A 15570-nucleotide genomic window follows, 5' to 3' on the forward strand; every position below is an offset into this window, starting at 1 on the left:
GTCGCCAAAGTACCATATTAAATCAAATCAAATGTAGCTAAGCTTATCTGAGGCTATCATATATCACACACAAACCAAATCATAGTCATTGAGTGATCTTCCCCTGGACATAGTCTAATCACGCTCGGTGGCCAACCAGTAGATAATCAAATCACTCTCAGGGTAAAGTTGCTGACGGAGAACCAATCATGTGCGTGCCAAAGCAATGGACGGAGAATCAAAATTATCAACCGGAGTAATCTCCCGATGGTCAGCATTACCTGGAGTATTCTCAAACCAGTGGCATTAAATCACTACAGGAGGAATTCATAGTTGGAACTAATAGCACCATCCCTACTTACCACTAAATCTACAAGCACAGAACAAAGTCATAGGGAGACAGACTCCACTCAACTTCAAATCAAATCAACATCTGAAATTCTTCCATTGGGTGGAACGCATATCCAAAAATAAGGCCATCATGCTTTTGACATTCCATATGTCCACTTTGAATCATAAATCACATTTTACAAACTTCAAATTGTCTATAAGCTCGATATGGTACGAAGTGCCTCTAAGTCTCTAAGGCATCAAATGCTCATAATTCATCTAAGGATTCAAATGTCTAGGGTAATCTACTCCTAGACGCTCATCATATCCTCTAGACTTCCGAGTCTAGGCTCACACAATCAACATAGGCCACCCATGTGGCTTGCACTAAGGCACACAATCACACACAATTCCACATACATTTTGTTCTCTAGCCTAGGCACATACATCTAGGCACATATGTGTGTGTATTTACATATATAATCTAATCTAGTACCATGGTAGCACCTCTAACAAGGCGTCATGCATCCCATGCATTTATTTAAACCCATTCACAACGACAAACTGAAGATGCTTCCAGCGCCAAGCTCAACTTCAGCTCCCAATCATCCTTTAGCTTGCCAATGAATTGATTACCTCAACTTCCCCCTTAGGACACATCAAAATATCAAAATATTAATTAAATCCTAGCTTTCAAAAAATGCTAACTTTTTTAAAAATAACTAAATCCTTAGCAATCCAACATATAAGCGTAAATCCTTCAATAACAAGCTAAAACCATACCTTACAAGCTGGATTGCATGAATCTTAGCTCCAAATTCCAGCCAAATTAAGGGAGATTTACCTAAGCCAGAAAAATGGAATTTCTTAGAATCTAACCAACTAAATTAAAAATCAATCGGTAACAACATTTAATCTTACCACAATAGCGGTTCTCCAAGCTCAAATTAGCTCCAAATTGCTCCAAAAATTCGTTCGGGGCTTAGGGTTTTGAGGTGGTAGAGAGAAAGGAAGAGTTAGGGTTTTTGTGTTAAACGAGTAAATGGCCCGAACCCTTTTTTATTTTTTTACCTTAACCCAAGGATATATTGATACATTTGGCAATGTATCAATACATTTGCCTTTATTTCGACTAAATCTATCGATACATTTGGCAAATGTATCAATAGATTTCTGGCAGAATAGCTCACTGCCCAACATGTATCAATAGATGAGGGGAATGTAACAATACTTTTTCCCTTGGGTGCTCTCTGCCTCAAATGTATCAATTCATTTGGATAATGTATCGATACATGTTCATCTTTGGACAAATCTATCAATACATTCTTAAATGTATTGGTAGAAAATCTTCTAGAGGCCTTTATTATTCATCATGCCAAAAATGTATTGATACATAAGGGGATGTATTGATACATTTTCCCTTGTAGGCAGATTTTGAACTTTCAAAACTTCCAAAAATCCAAACTGAACACCCTAAAATCATTCCTGCTTAAATCAAATCCCAATAACCATCATATTGTTGGATTAGGATCTTAGTGGATTAATGTGATTGTGTAAAGCATGGATTTCAAAAATTTCTTTAACAAATGAAGCAAGCAATCCAATTACACAAGCGGAAACACACATTATTATTATTGCAAGTAATATAATCACATCCAAAAAAAATAAAATAAGAATCTATTAAGTAAGAAAATCATACCTTTATTTTGAGATTCTTATTTTCTAACAATACCACACCAATGAATGATTTCTAGACCAAATAAGTTTACCACTTATTCTTCAAGAATACTTTCAACTTGAACCTTGAGTGGACAAAGTGTGGAATGCAAGGCTACAAGATGGCAACTAAGTTTATTCTCTTTTCTTTGGAAAAGCTTGGAGGAGGAGAAGAGAAGAGATGGCTGAAACTTTTTTAAGAAAAAATAAGTTCTATACTTTTCTTCCAATCTCTTCTCTTTTTATTAAAACTCTTGCTTCAAAGGTTTAATCAAAATGAAACACCTTCGAATCAATCTTGACCATCCATTCAAAGTTATGGAAGCGTCAAACATGCTCCATAATTATCAAAATAAAAATTAAAGAATAAATAATTTAATTCTTTAATTATCATTTAGAGTTCTTGATAAAATAAAACTCCTTATTGAATAATAACTCTTATTTTATTATTATCCATCTTTATTTAAAAAAAATTAACAATAAATAAAAGAGTAATAGTCAAATATGGAGTCTCTTTTTATCAACATGGATGTCAAGATTCATTTTGCAAGAATCTTCCTAAAATTATCTTAATTTAAGACAACTCTTGTCTGTAATTAAGACAAAAAAATATTTTATCTTGTCTAAATTCAGACAAATATGTTTTCTTGACTAAATTAAGACAAAATATTTTTCTTGTCTTAAATTAAGGCAAACATATTTTCTTGTCTAAATTAAGACCGAACATGTTTTCTTGTCTAAATTAAGACAAACATGTCAAAAATGCCAATTTTGTACATAATTTAATTAAATAAATTAAAACATGCATTCCAACTTAAACAAGTTGAATTCTACGAAGTTAAGTGGGGAATCTATTTGGACATAGATATTCCAAGCTCCAACAAACTTAGAATTATTCTTAATCTCATTAAAAATAATTCAAGCTTATTAACCATGAAATCACTCCACCATAGATTCATGGTTGCACTCTTGGATTAACTATAATTACAAGAAATAATTCAATATTTGATATTAATTATTAGTTGTCCAATTGCAAGCCTTATATTGTGAACCCTCATAACCATCCAATGACAAAAGGTGAAATTACTGTTTTACCCTTTATGTCAATTTTGTCTCCTAGTCTCAAATTTCATCCAATTAGTGATTCAATACTTTAGATCTAATCTTTTGAGTATCCAGATGTGATGAATAGCTAATTCATCAATCCACTGGGCTCAGATTAATCACCAATCTTCTTGAAATCACTAGAAGTGATCTTAATGCTATGAACTCCATTATCTGGATAGGTTTTCCCAGATGTTCATCTCAATTATAATCCCAAAATACGAAGTCTAGATCAACGCTTTATGATGATCATGCTCATGATAAATCAAAGATTATAAAGAGATTAAACACGAGTCCACTATCCATCAGGATTTCAATTCTATTACAAGCAAATGCATAAGTGCGAGATCAAGATTTAGGTAACGGTAAGACTTAAATTTGATTCTCACATGATTCCAATTCATGTTATAGTGTCATTACTCGAAGTCAATCATTTCGATGATTTGAGACTCATCATTCCCTTGAAATGAATCACATTCGTTTCGTTGGAAGTAATCTGAACACTACAACCTTAACATAATAAAGTGACCAGCTTTATTATATGGCTATGAACAATTTTTATATTCAATTAAAATACATGTCTCCTATGTATAACTCTTCATACAATTATATTTTAATATCTCAATAGAATCTTGGTACCTTAATAACTAGATAATGAATGCTTACTAAAACAAACTCTTCGTCTTATTATCAAAATGTACTTTCATTACAAATAAATTCAATGAATTTAAACATGAGAATATACTTGCTTTCCAGGGCACCATATTCTCAAAATTCCTAACATATATCTCATGTTTTTTGCACATATTTTCTCAAATATAACATCAAATTCAAATCAAAATCTCAAGCTATAGGATTTACTCACATATTTCTCATAAAAATTACCTAAGTGTCAATATACATACTCTCATACACTTGGCATATTTAGTTTACTATCTAAGTCCTCAAAACTTCATATATTTCATAAATCATTCTTAGTTAACTCAGTTCATACAAAAAATTGAGGGTGTTACACTAACAATTAACTAAGGATCCTTAGGACTTTATTCAGCTTGTAACGTGTGGCTAGGGTTGAGGTAGAATATGGGACAATATGTAGCACAAATCACCCTAAGCACATAATTGTTCTAGGACCTCTATAACCTTATTTTTCTTCACCGAATACATCTTTTTCTTTTCCTTTCAATTTTCATTCATCAAACATTTTTTTTATTATTAGTTCAACGCCCCTAAACTTGTTTCTTTCATTGGTAATGGGATGAATGCTTCATAAAAATTTTGCATTTTTCTTTACACTTCATCTTTTCCACTTTTTCATCAAATAACTTAATATATATTTTCTAAAACAATATATATGTTTACGAGTGAAAGTTTTAAAATGGCAAAATTGCTCAAAGGCTAAGCTAATTTATTCATGTGTTTAACCAAAGAAAATGACAATTTAAGCTCAAAAGGATATACTAGGGACAAAAATGTAATTAGGTTAGCTTGTAAAACTCAATCGGTCCAAGGATGGCCTAATTCATCTCCTTAACTAAGTATAGCTTATGATTTCACCTTAAGGAAGAGTCAAACAAATTTTAGAACTCCAAACATGGTTTAAAAAATTTACAATTACATAAGCTTTCTCTAAAGTTACATAATACTTCAATGCAAGAGGTATAATGCTCAATTATGGAAATCTTATCCTACCATGATACTAAACATAAAAATTCACATAACACTCAAACAATATTCAAGTTTACTATAAGCAAAAGATTAACAAGATAATTGGTTATCATCATTGGATAGTTAAATCAAGTAAATTGGCGTAACTAACTCTAGTTCAAAATCTTAAAATATGTATAAAATTAAATGATGAATGACTTAAGTAAACTTAAAGACTAAAAACATAAATGCAAAACAAAACAAACAAAGCTTACAACTAAAATATCCTCTTTCCCAAACTTAAAGCTAACATTGTCCCTAATGTTACTAAAAGTAAAGAAGAGAATACTCCCTTTGGTTCACACCTCTTCCTCCTCGTCTTCATCAGTGTTGGGGTCCTTTGTTGGAAAGCTGGAAATGTACATCCCCATGTGATGTGCGTAGGCTCGGAACATTTGTTCCATCACTCTTGTACACTTTACTTGATGAGCCATGCAGTGTTCTAGATGCTCCATTCTTTGTGGGATAGTTAAGTTTGTCTAGCATGTTGAAGGTCTTGGTGCAAAGGATGAACTCCCACTAGTAGTAGAATGTTGTTGAGCTTCAAACATGTGAATGATGCTAGCATCTAAAAGAACTTGTGGATGCAGTAGTTCCTTATTGCTAGTCCATAGCACACTAGCTTGCTTACACAGTGCGGTGATGAGTGACGGGAACCACAAGCCATCTTTGGGTAAACGAGCAATATAAATAGTGTTATTGAAAATCAATTGACCAATATTGATAGATTTACCTGAAAGAATGGCATAGAGCAACACTGCTCTATCCTTAGTGACGTTGCTGAGGTGCTTTACCAAAAGCATTTTGGCTACCAAGAAGTGGTACCAAACTTATATTCATTATTCATAGCATTCACCTTGAACGAAACCAGAATCCCTTTCGACGTTTTCCATTCAGTATCCAAGTTACATAGTAAATTGATAACCTCATCAAAATTCACATTTCCATTTAAATAATGGCTAAACTTGCAGCCTCTATGTCTAGGGTGTTGTAAAATTGGTTGATTGTATGGCTATCAAAAGGCAATCTACAACCCCTACAAAAAGCAACACCATTTTCGTGCTTGAATGGATTAGCATAAAATTCATGTATAACTGGCATCACTATCGCCTCTAGTTAAGCACAAAATGTTCCCATTTTCTTCCTTCAATTATGTCCAAAATATGTTGATAATGGACGAAAAATACACTAATGCCTCTCTCTGTCACTACGAATTTTTGTAATAATGACTAAGTGTGGCATACCAATGCCTCAACTGATACAAATTTGGACCTATCGAACCCACTACTTCCACTAGTTCTAGCCTTTTTAGGTGCAATAGTATATCGATTCAAAATTTCAAAGGCAAACCACCAAAAATTCAATGCACCTAAAAATTCACTAAAAACTTCACTAATATCACACTAAATTTAATTCTCTCTACACACTAAATTGCATCAAAAATCACCAAACCAATATCCTCTAATATAAAGTGCAGGAAAATTTGACACTATTCACTAGTCTTGACTATCCACTTCTCAAAATTCACCAATTCAACAATTCAAATCTTTAGGCACAATAACTTACAATCCAAAAATATCAAAAGTCAATCAATAATCAATAACAAAATTCATCTATACTAACCAAATTCCACAAAAACAAAGATTATTGCAAGAACTTGGTACTTACTAAAAAATTATGCACTTTTGTTTCTTATTGATGGAAGAATGTTGCTCAAGCTCCTTGAATCTTGTGCTTTTATGCAAAACGATGGAGATTTTTTAAATTTGTTATGAATGGGTAGGGATAAAACTAAGCTTTTGGTAGAGAGAAAGAGAAAAAAATTTTGAAACTAGGGTGTGGAATGAAGAAAAAAGTGTGAAAAGGGTTTAAATAGAGGTGGTGTTACCGTCCCAAAGCCGCGACATTGGCCCTCTAACACCATGGTGATGAGGCCTTGGGTTTGCACTCTTTTTTTTTCTTTAATGCCACAGCCAACCATTTTGGAAAATAGCAACATCCCTATCGTTGCGATGCTAGTGATGTTGCCCTTTTTTTAAAAAAATAAACAAAATAACATACAAACAAGAACACACAAAAAAAAAAGGAATCGAACATAAAAATTTCAAACGTAAAAATTCAAAATTTAACAAAAATATACTAAGGGAAGAAAAACTTGGGTTGCCTCCCAAGTAGTGTTATCTTTATAATCTTTAGCTAGACTCTCTATGTAGCTCAACTAGGGTTTAAAAGACTAATAGAGGAGCATTGACGATCAATGTCACTTCCCCAATAATGCTTCAACCACTTCCCATTCACTTTAAATGACTTGTTAATTGTACCGTCAACAATTTCCACTATACCACGTGGAAACACTCTCGACACAAGAAACGATCCCAACCACCTAAACTTTAACTTCCCAAGAAATAGCTTCAATTGAGAATTAAATAACAATACATTCTGGCCTGGCTCAAATAGGTGCTCAATAATCTTTTTGTCATGTCATTTCTTCATTTTCTCTTTGTATATCTTGGCATTTTCTTAGGCATCTAATCTGATCTCGTTTAACTTATTAAGTTCAAGCAAATGCTTCTCACTAGCCACTTTTAAATCAAAGTTCAATTTGTTTATTGCCCAAAAAGCTTTATGCTCTAACTTAGTTGGAAAATGACATGCTTTGCCAAAGACTAGACGATACGGAGACATATTAATGGGTGTCTTGTATGGGGTCCTATATGCCCAAAGTGTATCATCAAGTTTCTTGGCCCAGTTTTTCCTTGATGGAGACACAACCTTTTCCAAAATTCTCTTGATCTCTCAATTTAACACTTTTGCTTGTCCACTTGTTTAGGGGTGATGAGCAATCGCCACATTATGAGTCATTTCATACTGTGCAAGTAGAGTTATGGAATATTTATTACAGAAATGGCTTCCTTTGTCACTCACTATTGTCTTTACCGTGTTGTATTTTGTGAAAATATTCTTCCTCAAAAACTTCAACACCACTTTAACATCATTTGTGGGCAATGTTGAAGCTTCCACCCACTTTGAGACATAGTCAATACCTAACAAAATGTAATGGTAGTTGAATGAAGAGGTAAAAGGTTCCATGAAGTCAATCCCCCAAATATCAAATATTTCCACCTCTAAAATGCTACTGAGTGGCATTTCGTGTCATCTTGAAATGTTCACCACTTTTTGACACATATCACAATGAAAAACAAAATTGTCAGCATCCTTAAAAAGTGTTGGCCAATACAAACCTAATTGAAGAACTTTGGCTGTTGTTCTATCTCTTCTAAAATGTTCCCTATGCTTCGAAGAATGCTATGAGTCAAAATGCTTTCAACCTCCTCCTTTGGAATGCACCTTCTCAAAAATCTATCTGGACGTTGCTTGAACAAAAACAATTCATCCCACACAAAAAATTTAACATCATGAAAAATTTCTTTCTTTGATGAAATTTAAATTAAAATGGAGGAGTTTACTCACAATATAGTTTATGTAATTAGCATACTAAGGTAATTGCTCGTGATCAACAAGTAATAATTGCTCCTTAGGAAAATTCTCATTGATCAAAGTCAAATCCTTACATTGGTCGTCATTCTCCAAGTCGAATTCTTGTAGCAACAATATCCTCCTTATCAACTTTGTCTTGACATTTTTCTTAGCAATCACATACTTAATTGCAGAGTGATCAGTAAAAACAATAACTTTCATGCCAATCAATTAATAAAAATCTTATCAAATGCATAAACAACAACTAATAGTTCTTTTTCAATAGTAGTGTAATGCATTTGAGTTTCAGTTAAGGTTTTGCTAGCACAATATATAGAATAAAAAACTTTAGCTTTTCTTTGTCTTAAAACTACACCGAGAACATAGTCACTAGCACCACACATAAGCTCAAATGGGAATGATTGATCAGGAACTACAATAATGGGTGCAGACAGTGGCAAAGTCAAGATTTTATATTTGAAGGGCGAAAATGAAAATTTTAATATTTAAGGGGGCAAAATTATTAAATTTTTTAAAAATAAAGGTAAAATTTTAAAATAAAATAAATATATATATATGTATATATTGAAATTTTAAGGTGGTGGGGGCCCCTACTAGCCCCCTCCCTTTGCCTCTGGGTGTAGAGATTTCTCCACCGTATCTAAAAAGATAGTCATCATGCATCATTGAAATGTAGCTAGAGAATTGCAAAGTCCAAATGGCATCCTCCTAAAAGTGAAATTGCCATAAAGGCAGGTAAAGGTTATTTTCTCTTAATCCTCCGGAGCTATCACTATTTGATTGTACCCATCCAAGAAATAATAGAACTCCTTTCCAGCTAACCTATCTAGTATCTGATCAATAAATGATAAAGGAAAATGATCTTTTATTGTGGCCTTGTTAAGCATCCAGTAGTCCATGCAAATTCTCCATCCAATTATTGTCCTCGTGGGGATAAGCTCATTGTTCTTATTTACCACTACTATCATCCCACCTTTCTTTGGTACACAATACACCGGACTGACCCATGCACTATCTGAAATAGGATAGATAGTGCCAATGTTTAGCCATTTGATGATATTTTTCTTCACCACCTCATTCATGATCGGATTCAATCTTCTTTAATGCTTGATAGTGGCTTTGTGATCATCCTCCAATAAAATTTTATTCATACATATCAAAAGCGTTATCCCCTTTATGTCTGCAATTGTCCATCCCAATGCCTTCTTATGTTCTCTCAAAATTCTCAATAGCTTATCTTCCTGCTTGTTAGTAAGAACAGATGAAACAATCACAAAAAGAGTAGACAAGTTACCAAGATATGCATACCTCAAATGATTTAGCAAAGGTTTAAGCTATACTTTAGCTGGTTCTTCAATAGATGGCTTCATTGGTAAGGATGAAAAAAAAGAGAAATCTAATGTCTCAAATTGTGTTCCCAAGACACAAGATGGAGCATTCAACACATTTACACATTTAATAACATCTTCATTACTTGTCTCAAAATCAACAATCAAGGTAGCTTCAAATGGGTCAATAGAGTGGCTTTCCCTAAAAACTTCACTTATGACCTTATCAACCACACTCATTGCAAAACACTTATCACAATCGTTAGTATACTTTAAGGCTTTAAAAATTTTAAAGGTCACCTCTTGATCTTCTACTCGCAAAGTAAGCTTTCCCTTGTCCACATCGATGAGTGCTTTAGTAGTGGGTAAGAAAGGTCTCCCAAGGATGATAGGAACCTTTCTATCTTCTTCCATATCGAGTACTATGAAATTCAGAAGAAAGATGAACTTATCAACTTTCATAAGTAGATCTTCTATTATACCTCTCAAATATGTAAGGAATTTGTCTGCTAGCTGTAAGAATACAGTGGCGGGCTTAATTTCCCCCAAACCCATCTTATTGTAGATAGATAAAAGCATCAAATTAATGCTAACCCTCAAATCACTCAAAGCTTTAGAAAAAAATAATGCACCAATAGTACACATAATAGTAAAGTTGCTAAGGTTCTAAAGCTTTAGAGGAAGCTTATTCTATATGATTGCACTACATTCCTCAGTGAATGCCACTATCTTAAACTTTCTCAGTCTCCTTTTCTTGGACAAGATATCCTTTAGAAATTTCACATATAAAGGCATTTGCTCTAAAGCCTCCACAAAAGGAATGTTGATCTGAAGTTTTTTAAACACCTCTATAAATTTCTAAAACTGGCTCTCTTCCTGTTGTTTCTTGAAGCGTTAAGAAAAAAGTGGTGGTGGTAAAGTTGCCTTTGCCTCATTTTCTTGACACTTCTCACAAAAACTTACAATCTATGTCTCACTCTCAACTATTTTACCTTTATATTCAAATTGTTTTGGGTTACTTTCAACTTCCTTGCCACTTCTCAAGCTAATTGGCTTTTACATGTTCCTTACCTTCCCTCATCAGATTTGCCTATGTATCATTGAGTAAGGTTCTTTAAGCTTTGTTGAGTTGGTGAGTTGATCAACTTGGGTCTCAAGGTTTCTCAGCGAGGCCATTTGATTATGTATAAGGGAGTCGGTCTTGGCCATGTACTACATCATCAATTCCTCCATAGATGGTTTCTTCTCTAAGATAAGAGCTTTTCCTTGCTATTGGAACCTAGGATGTTTGGCCTTGGAGTTGAAAATGATATCTAATTGTTAACCCAAGAAAAGTTTGGATGGTTCCTCCACCCAAGGTTATAAGTGTTTGAGTAAAGGTTATTCTGTTGTCTATTCCCCACAAACTGAACTGTCTCTGTGCTACTTGGACATTGATTACTTGCATGCCCATCTCCACAATACTCACAAACTACAAAAAGGCTTTTAACCAAATTAGCACTAAAAGAATCAAGTTTTTTAGTTAGAGCTACTATTTGTGCTAATAATATTGAAATGGCATCCACGTTGGGAACTCCAGCTACTCTTCTATTCATTGATGATTCTGATGGCCAATGGTAATTGTTCGATGCCATCTCTTCCAATAGATCGTACGTTCTATCGACTTTGCCATGAAAGCTTTTCCCACAGCGGCATCAATAGTTGTTCAAACCTGACCTCTCAATCCATTTAGAATGTCTGCACTTGAAGCTAATTTGGAAGACTATGATGAGGGCAACACTTGAACAGATCTTTATATCTTTCCTAGGCTTTATACAATGATTCAGCATCTAATTGCATGAACAATGTGATATCATTCCTTATCTTCGCTATCTTGGTCAGAGGAAAGAATTTGGTAAGGAACTTTTGAGCAAGGTCATCTCATGTTGTGATGGATCAAATAGAAAATGAGTTCAATCACACTTTCACTTTGTCTCTTAATGAAAAAGGGAAAAGTCTCAAACGGATTGCATCAACTGTGACTCCATTGTGTTTAAAGCTGTCACATATCTCCAAAAAGTTCAGGATGTGGGCATTTGGATCATCATTTAGAAGTCTCCCAAACTGGACTAAAGTTTGGATCATGGTGATAATGGCTGGCTTAATCTTGAAATTGTTGACTTGAATAGTTGACCTTCGAATGTTCGATAGAAGTCCTTGTACCAATGGAATAACATAACCCCTTAAGTAATTATTCTCTTCTACGACTTGCTTTTGGATTTGCTGCTCGTCTTGTCAATCAGCCATCATATTAGTCTAAGCAAAACCTTGTTGATTTTGTTGTCCAAGTCTTTCAGATGTTCTCTCGATCTCTAGATCATAAGATACACTCAACAAGCTTTTAACACTTTTCATACAATGATGGAACGTACCCAAAAAACAAAAAAAGAAAACCTCGAATTAAGACTAATTTGTGAATATTAATGTTAGCAAAATAAATAGAAAACACTAATCCCAAACAATGGTGCAAAAAACTTGTTGTCAATTTAGTACACGTAAGTATACGTATCGAACAAGTAATATAGACAGTAAGTCCAAGATCATATCTCACAAGGATTTGCTCTTAGATTTTCACTAAGTACTAAAATTATGACAAATTACTCTTATTCAAATAACTCAATTTTGCTAAAAAGTAATTGCAACTAAATTTAATCAAACACTAAACAAATTAACAAAAACTAAAAATTCACTAAAGAGGCAACAGATTAAAACCTAGGATTATGGGTTCATCAACGCTCATCTAACATCTGTTTCTTTTATTGTTTACATTCATGGGTGCTTTTGCTAACCTAGAATCCAATCCAATACTTAACTTAATTGGGTCACTATATGTCCATAGTAATCAATTAAATGAGGTTCATTAAGTTAGTGTTCTAATTTGGCTATGTATAGCATTTAGGCTATGTCTACCCTAATTGCGAATCAGATCACCTAAGTAACGTGAATATACATTATTCAAACCTTAGTCCAATTTAAAATCATTCTGTCAAGTCTCATCTAGATTCACAGATCATTCGATTGCTAGCCTGACAGTTAAAAGTATTATGAACAAATTTGAATAAACAAAACCATACCCATTCATAATAAATAAAAAAAACAAATATTCAGACTACATGTTGAAATCCACCACAATCCTAAAAAAATATTGTAGCTCATGATAATTGAAGCAAACAACATAATTTCATCAAAACAATTGATGTTCACAACAAGAAAAAGAGATAATAAAACTAAAGTGAGAAAAAGTTTTCTGTCAAATCCAATCTTCACTTCTCTTACTTTCTTCTCGTTTTTCTCTCGGGCAAAATCACTCTTGTTCTTTGAAAAGCCATTGTTCCCTCTTCTTTTCTCAACTAAAAAAGACCCATTTATAAGCCATTAAAGAGCCCTAAAAAATTAAAACCCAAATGCAAAGAGAGAAAAAAAATACCCGCTCAAGTGTCGCAGCGTTGGGTGGCTGGCGCTAACCATTCTTTCCTGCTACTCATGTCTTCTAGCACCATGGCACTGGCCCTTCAAGGCAAAGATGCTAAGTCCTTTATCTCCCTTCCGTGTAGATTGCTGCAGTGTTCTAACTTCAACAAGGATTTTGACCACGATCCGATCAGAGCTGTGTTCACTTCACATGTTTTTTATGATAACAAAACATTCCTTAGTCATTAATGTCTATATTATTTAAATGTACGAGAATAAATTCTCGCTACATAGAGAAACTCTTAGGTTTGGGTCAGAAATCTATGCTCTGAATTTCGCTGTAGCGAAAGTGAATCTTACTGCAGCGAGAAACCTCGAGTGGTTTAAAAATTATGTTTCGAATTTTCGTTGCAGCGAGAAACCCTTTGTCATCTCTGTCATACTTGTTTTGCTTGGATATTTATTAAAATTTTCATTCTTTTCAACTTCATGGATTATCATGGATTTTCAACATGAAGGGATAAATTAATCAAGTTTGAAATGAGGGGTTTTTGGTAAGAAATCAAACTAAATTGCATTATTTTTAAAACACGTGCATCATGATTTCCACATATTCCTTATCGATTGCGTGTTCCCTTCCTATGTTCACTCACTAGGTTTATACTCACTCTTTTAAATTGCAAGTTTTCATATTCATAGACAGTTGAAACCTAGATTGAGGCATCCACACTGCAATTCACCCTTGGTAGGTTTCATGGCATTCGATAGTCGTATCCTCACCCAATTCACTCCGCTGGAAGTCAAAAGTATTTTGCCTGTGTATACACATACGTAATGTAAACTTTTGTGATATATGTCATAAACCGTATATGCTTATTCAGATTAATGTTGCCACTATGAGTTGGCTACAATTGACACTTTTGGCTTGATATAAATGCAAGTGTTTAGTTGTCATAGTACATTCTTAAAGTACCTATTATCATGAATAATGGTATGTGCTTTAGAAATATTTGACGGAACAATGAATAGGTTACATAAGAAAGGCTTGTTTGGGCTTAGTGGGACGTGCTCATTGGGCCTATGCACTAGTCATGGCCCAAAAATTAGGGATTGATAGACTTAGTATCAGAGCCCTAGGTTGTCTAGGTCCTAAGATTTTCATTATTGGTCCAGCGGAGTATCGGATCTTTATGTGGAAACCTCGGTTGTGAATTGTGAACCGCAGCACATTTTACAACTAAAAAACCGTATAAATTCTCTATTCTAGAAACCACCTTTTCTCCTAAGTTATAATTGTAAAATGTGTTTAATAATAGGTATTTGCTCTTCTCTATGTAAGAATGTCGCCTAAGACACAAACCGCCTTGAGACGGATAGGGGAGCAAGATGCTCCTAATGAGATGACGGGTAGGCCACGGGCACCCACCCCTAAAGGGCGAGGCAGACGTGGCCGGACCACTAGGTCAAAAAGGGCGAACACACCTGCGAGTAGACATGAGAAGGAACAACCTCTAGGTGACGCAGATAGACACTGAGCTGGGGGCATTACTATCGAGGACTTGGTTGTAGGTCTACAGGGAGTTCATAGGGTTGTGGAGATGATGGCAACCCGTATAGATGACATACAAAAGATAGTAGAGGGGAGACATGCAGCTTAGGAGTCCTCTAATTCACAGGGACAGGCTGATCGTCAACACATAAAGGTTGAAAAGGGTCATGTAGAGGTTTAACTTCCTAACTTCCTAAAACTTAAATCTCCATCATTTATCAGGTCTGATGCATCGAAAAGACCCCAGGTTTTCTTAGATAAGATGGAAAATATTTGTGAGGCCCTAGGATGTTCTAATACTAGATTAGTTAAGTTAGCCACTTTTCGATTAGAGGATGTGGCACAAGAGTGGTATGGCTCCTTACATAAAAGAAAGCTGATGGATGCGACACCATTGACTTGGAATGAGTTCAGTACAGCGTTCCTGAATCGATTTTAACCTACCAATGTATGAAATACGAGAGCTAAAGAGTTTGACGCATTAATACAGACCTCAAATATGACGGTGTCAGAATATGACATCAAATTCACACAGTTGGCTCGGTACAAGCCTTATCTAGTTTCTACAGAAGAAATGAATATTAGAAGATTTATGGATGGGCTAGTGGAGCCATTGTTTAGGACTGTGGCATGTCAAGATTTCGATACCTACTCCACAACAGTGGATTACACTCAGCGGATTGAGATGAGGACCAGTGAGAGTAAGGCTATGAGGGATCTAGCAAAAAAGGGTCAAGACAGAAGGCTATCAAGGTCGTAGAGACTTTAGTAGTGGTATTTCGTCTTCTAGTAGTCAGGGCCCACAGAGAGACTCACAATTATCCCAACAGGTTAGTGACGTGACTAATGCCAGAGTTGGATCATGGTCGAAAACTTTTAGTGGGGGAAGGCAGCAAGATTCAAGGTAAG

The 15570-nt window shown here is 34.6% G+C and overlaps 1 non-coding gene across 1 annotated transcript; it reads left to right on the top strand.

Annotated features, from left to right (window-relative positions):
• The first annotated feature begins 11421 nt into the window (after positions 1 to 11421).
• Positions 11422 to 11528, top strand: LOC148761183 (small nucleolar RNA R71). Its single transcript, XR_016028121.1, has one exon. It is a non-coding gene; the product is annotated as a small nucleolar RNA R71 (small nucleolar RNA).
• Positions 11529 to 15570: the final 4042 nt, after the last annotated feature.

Source organism: Theobroma cacao, chromosome 8, assembly GCF_053813885.1.
Source record: "Theobroma cacao isolate CCN51 chromosome 8, ASM5381388v1, whole genome shotgun sequence".
Taxonomy (NCBI): domain Eukaryota; kingdom Viridiplantae; phylum Streptophyta; class Magnoliopsida; order Malvales; family Malvaceae; genus Theobroma; species Theobroma cacao.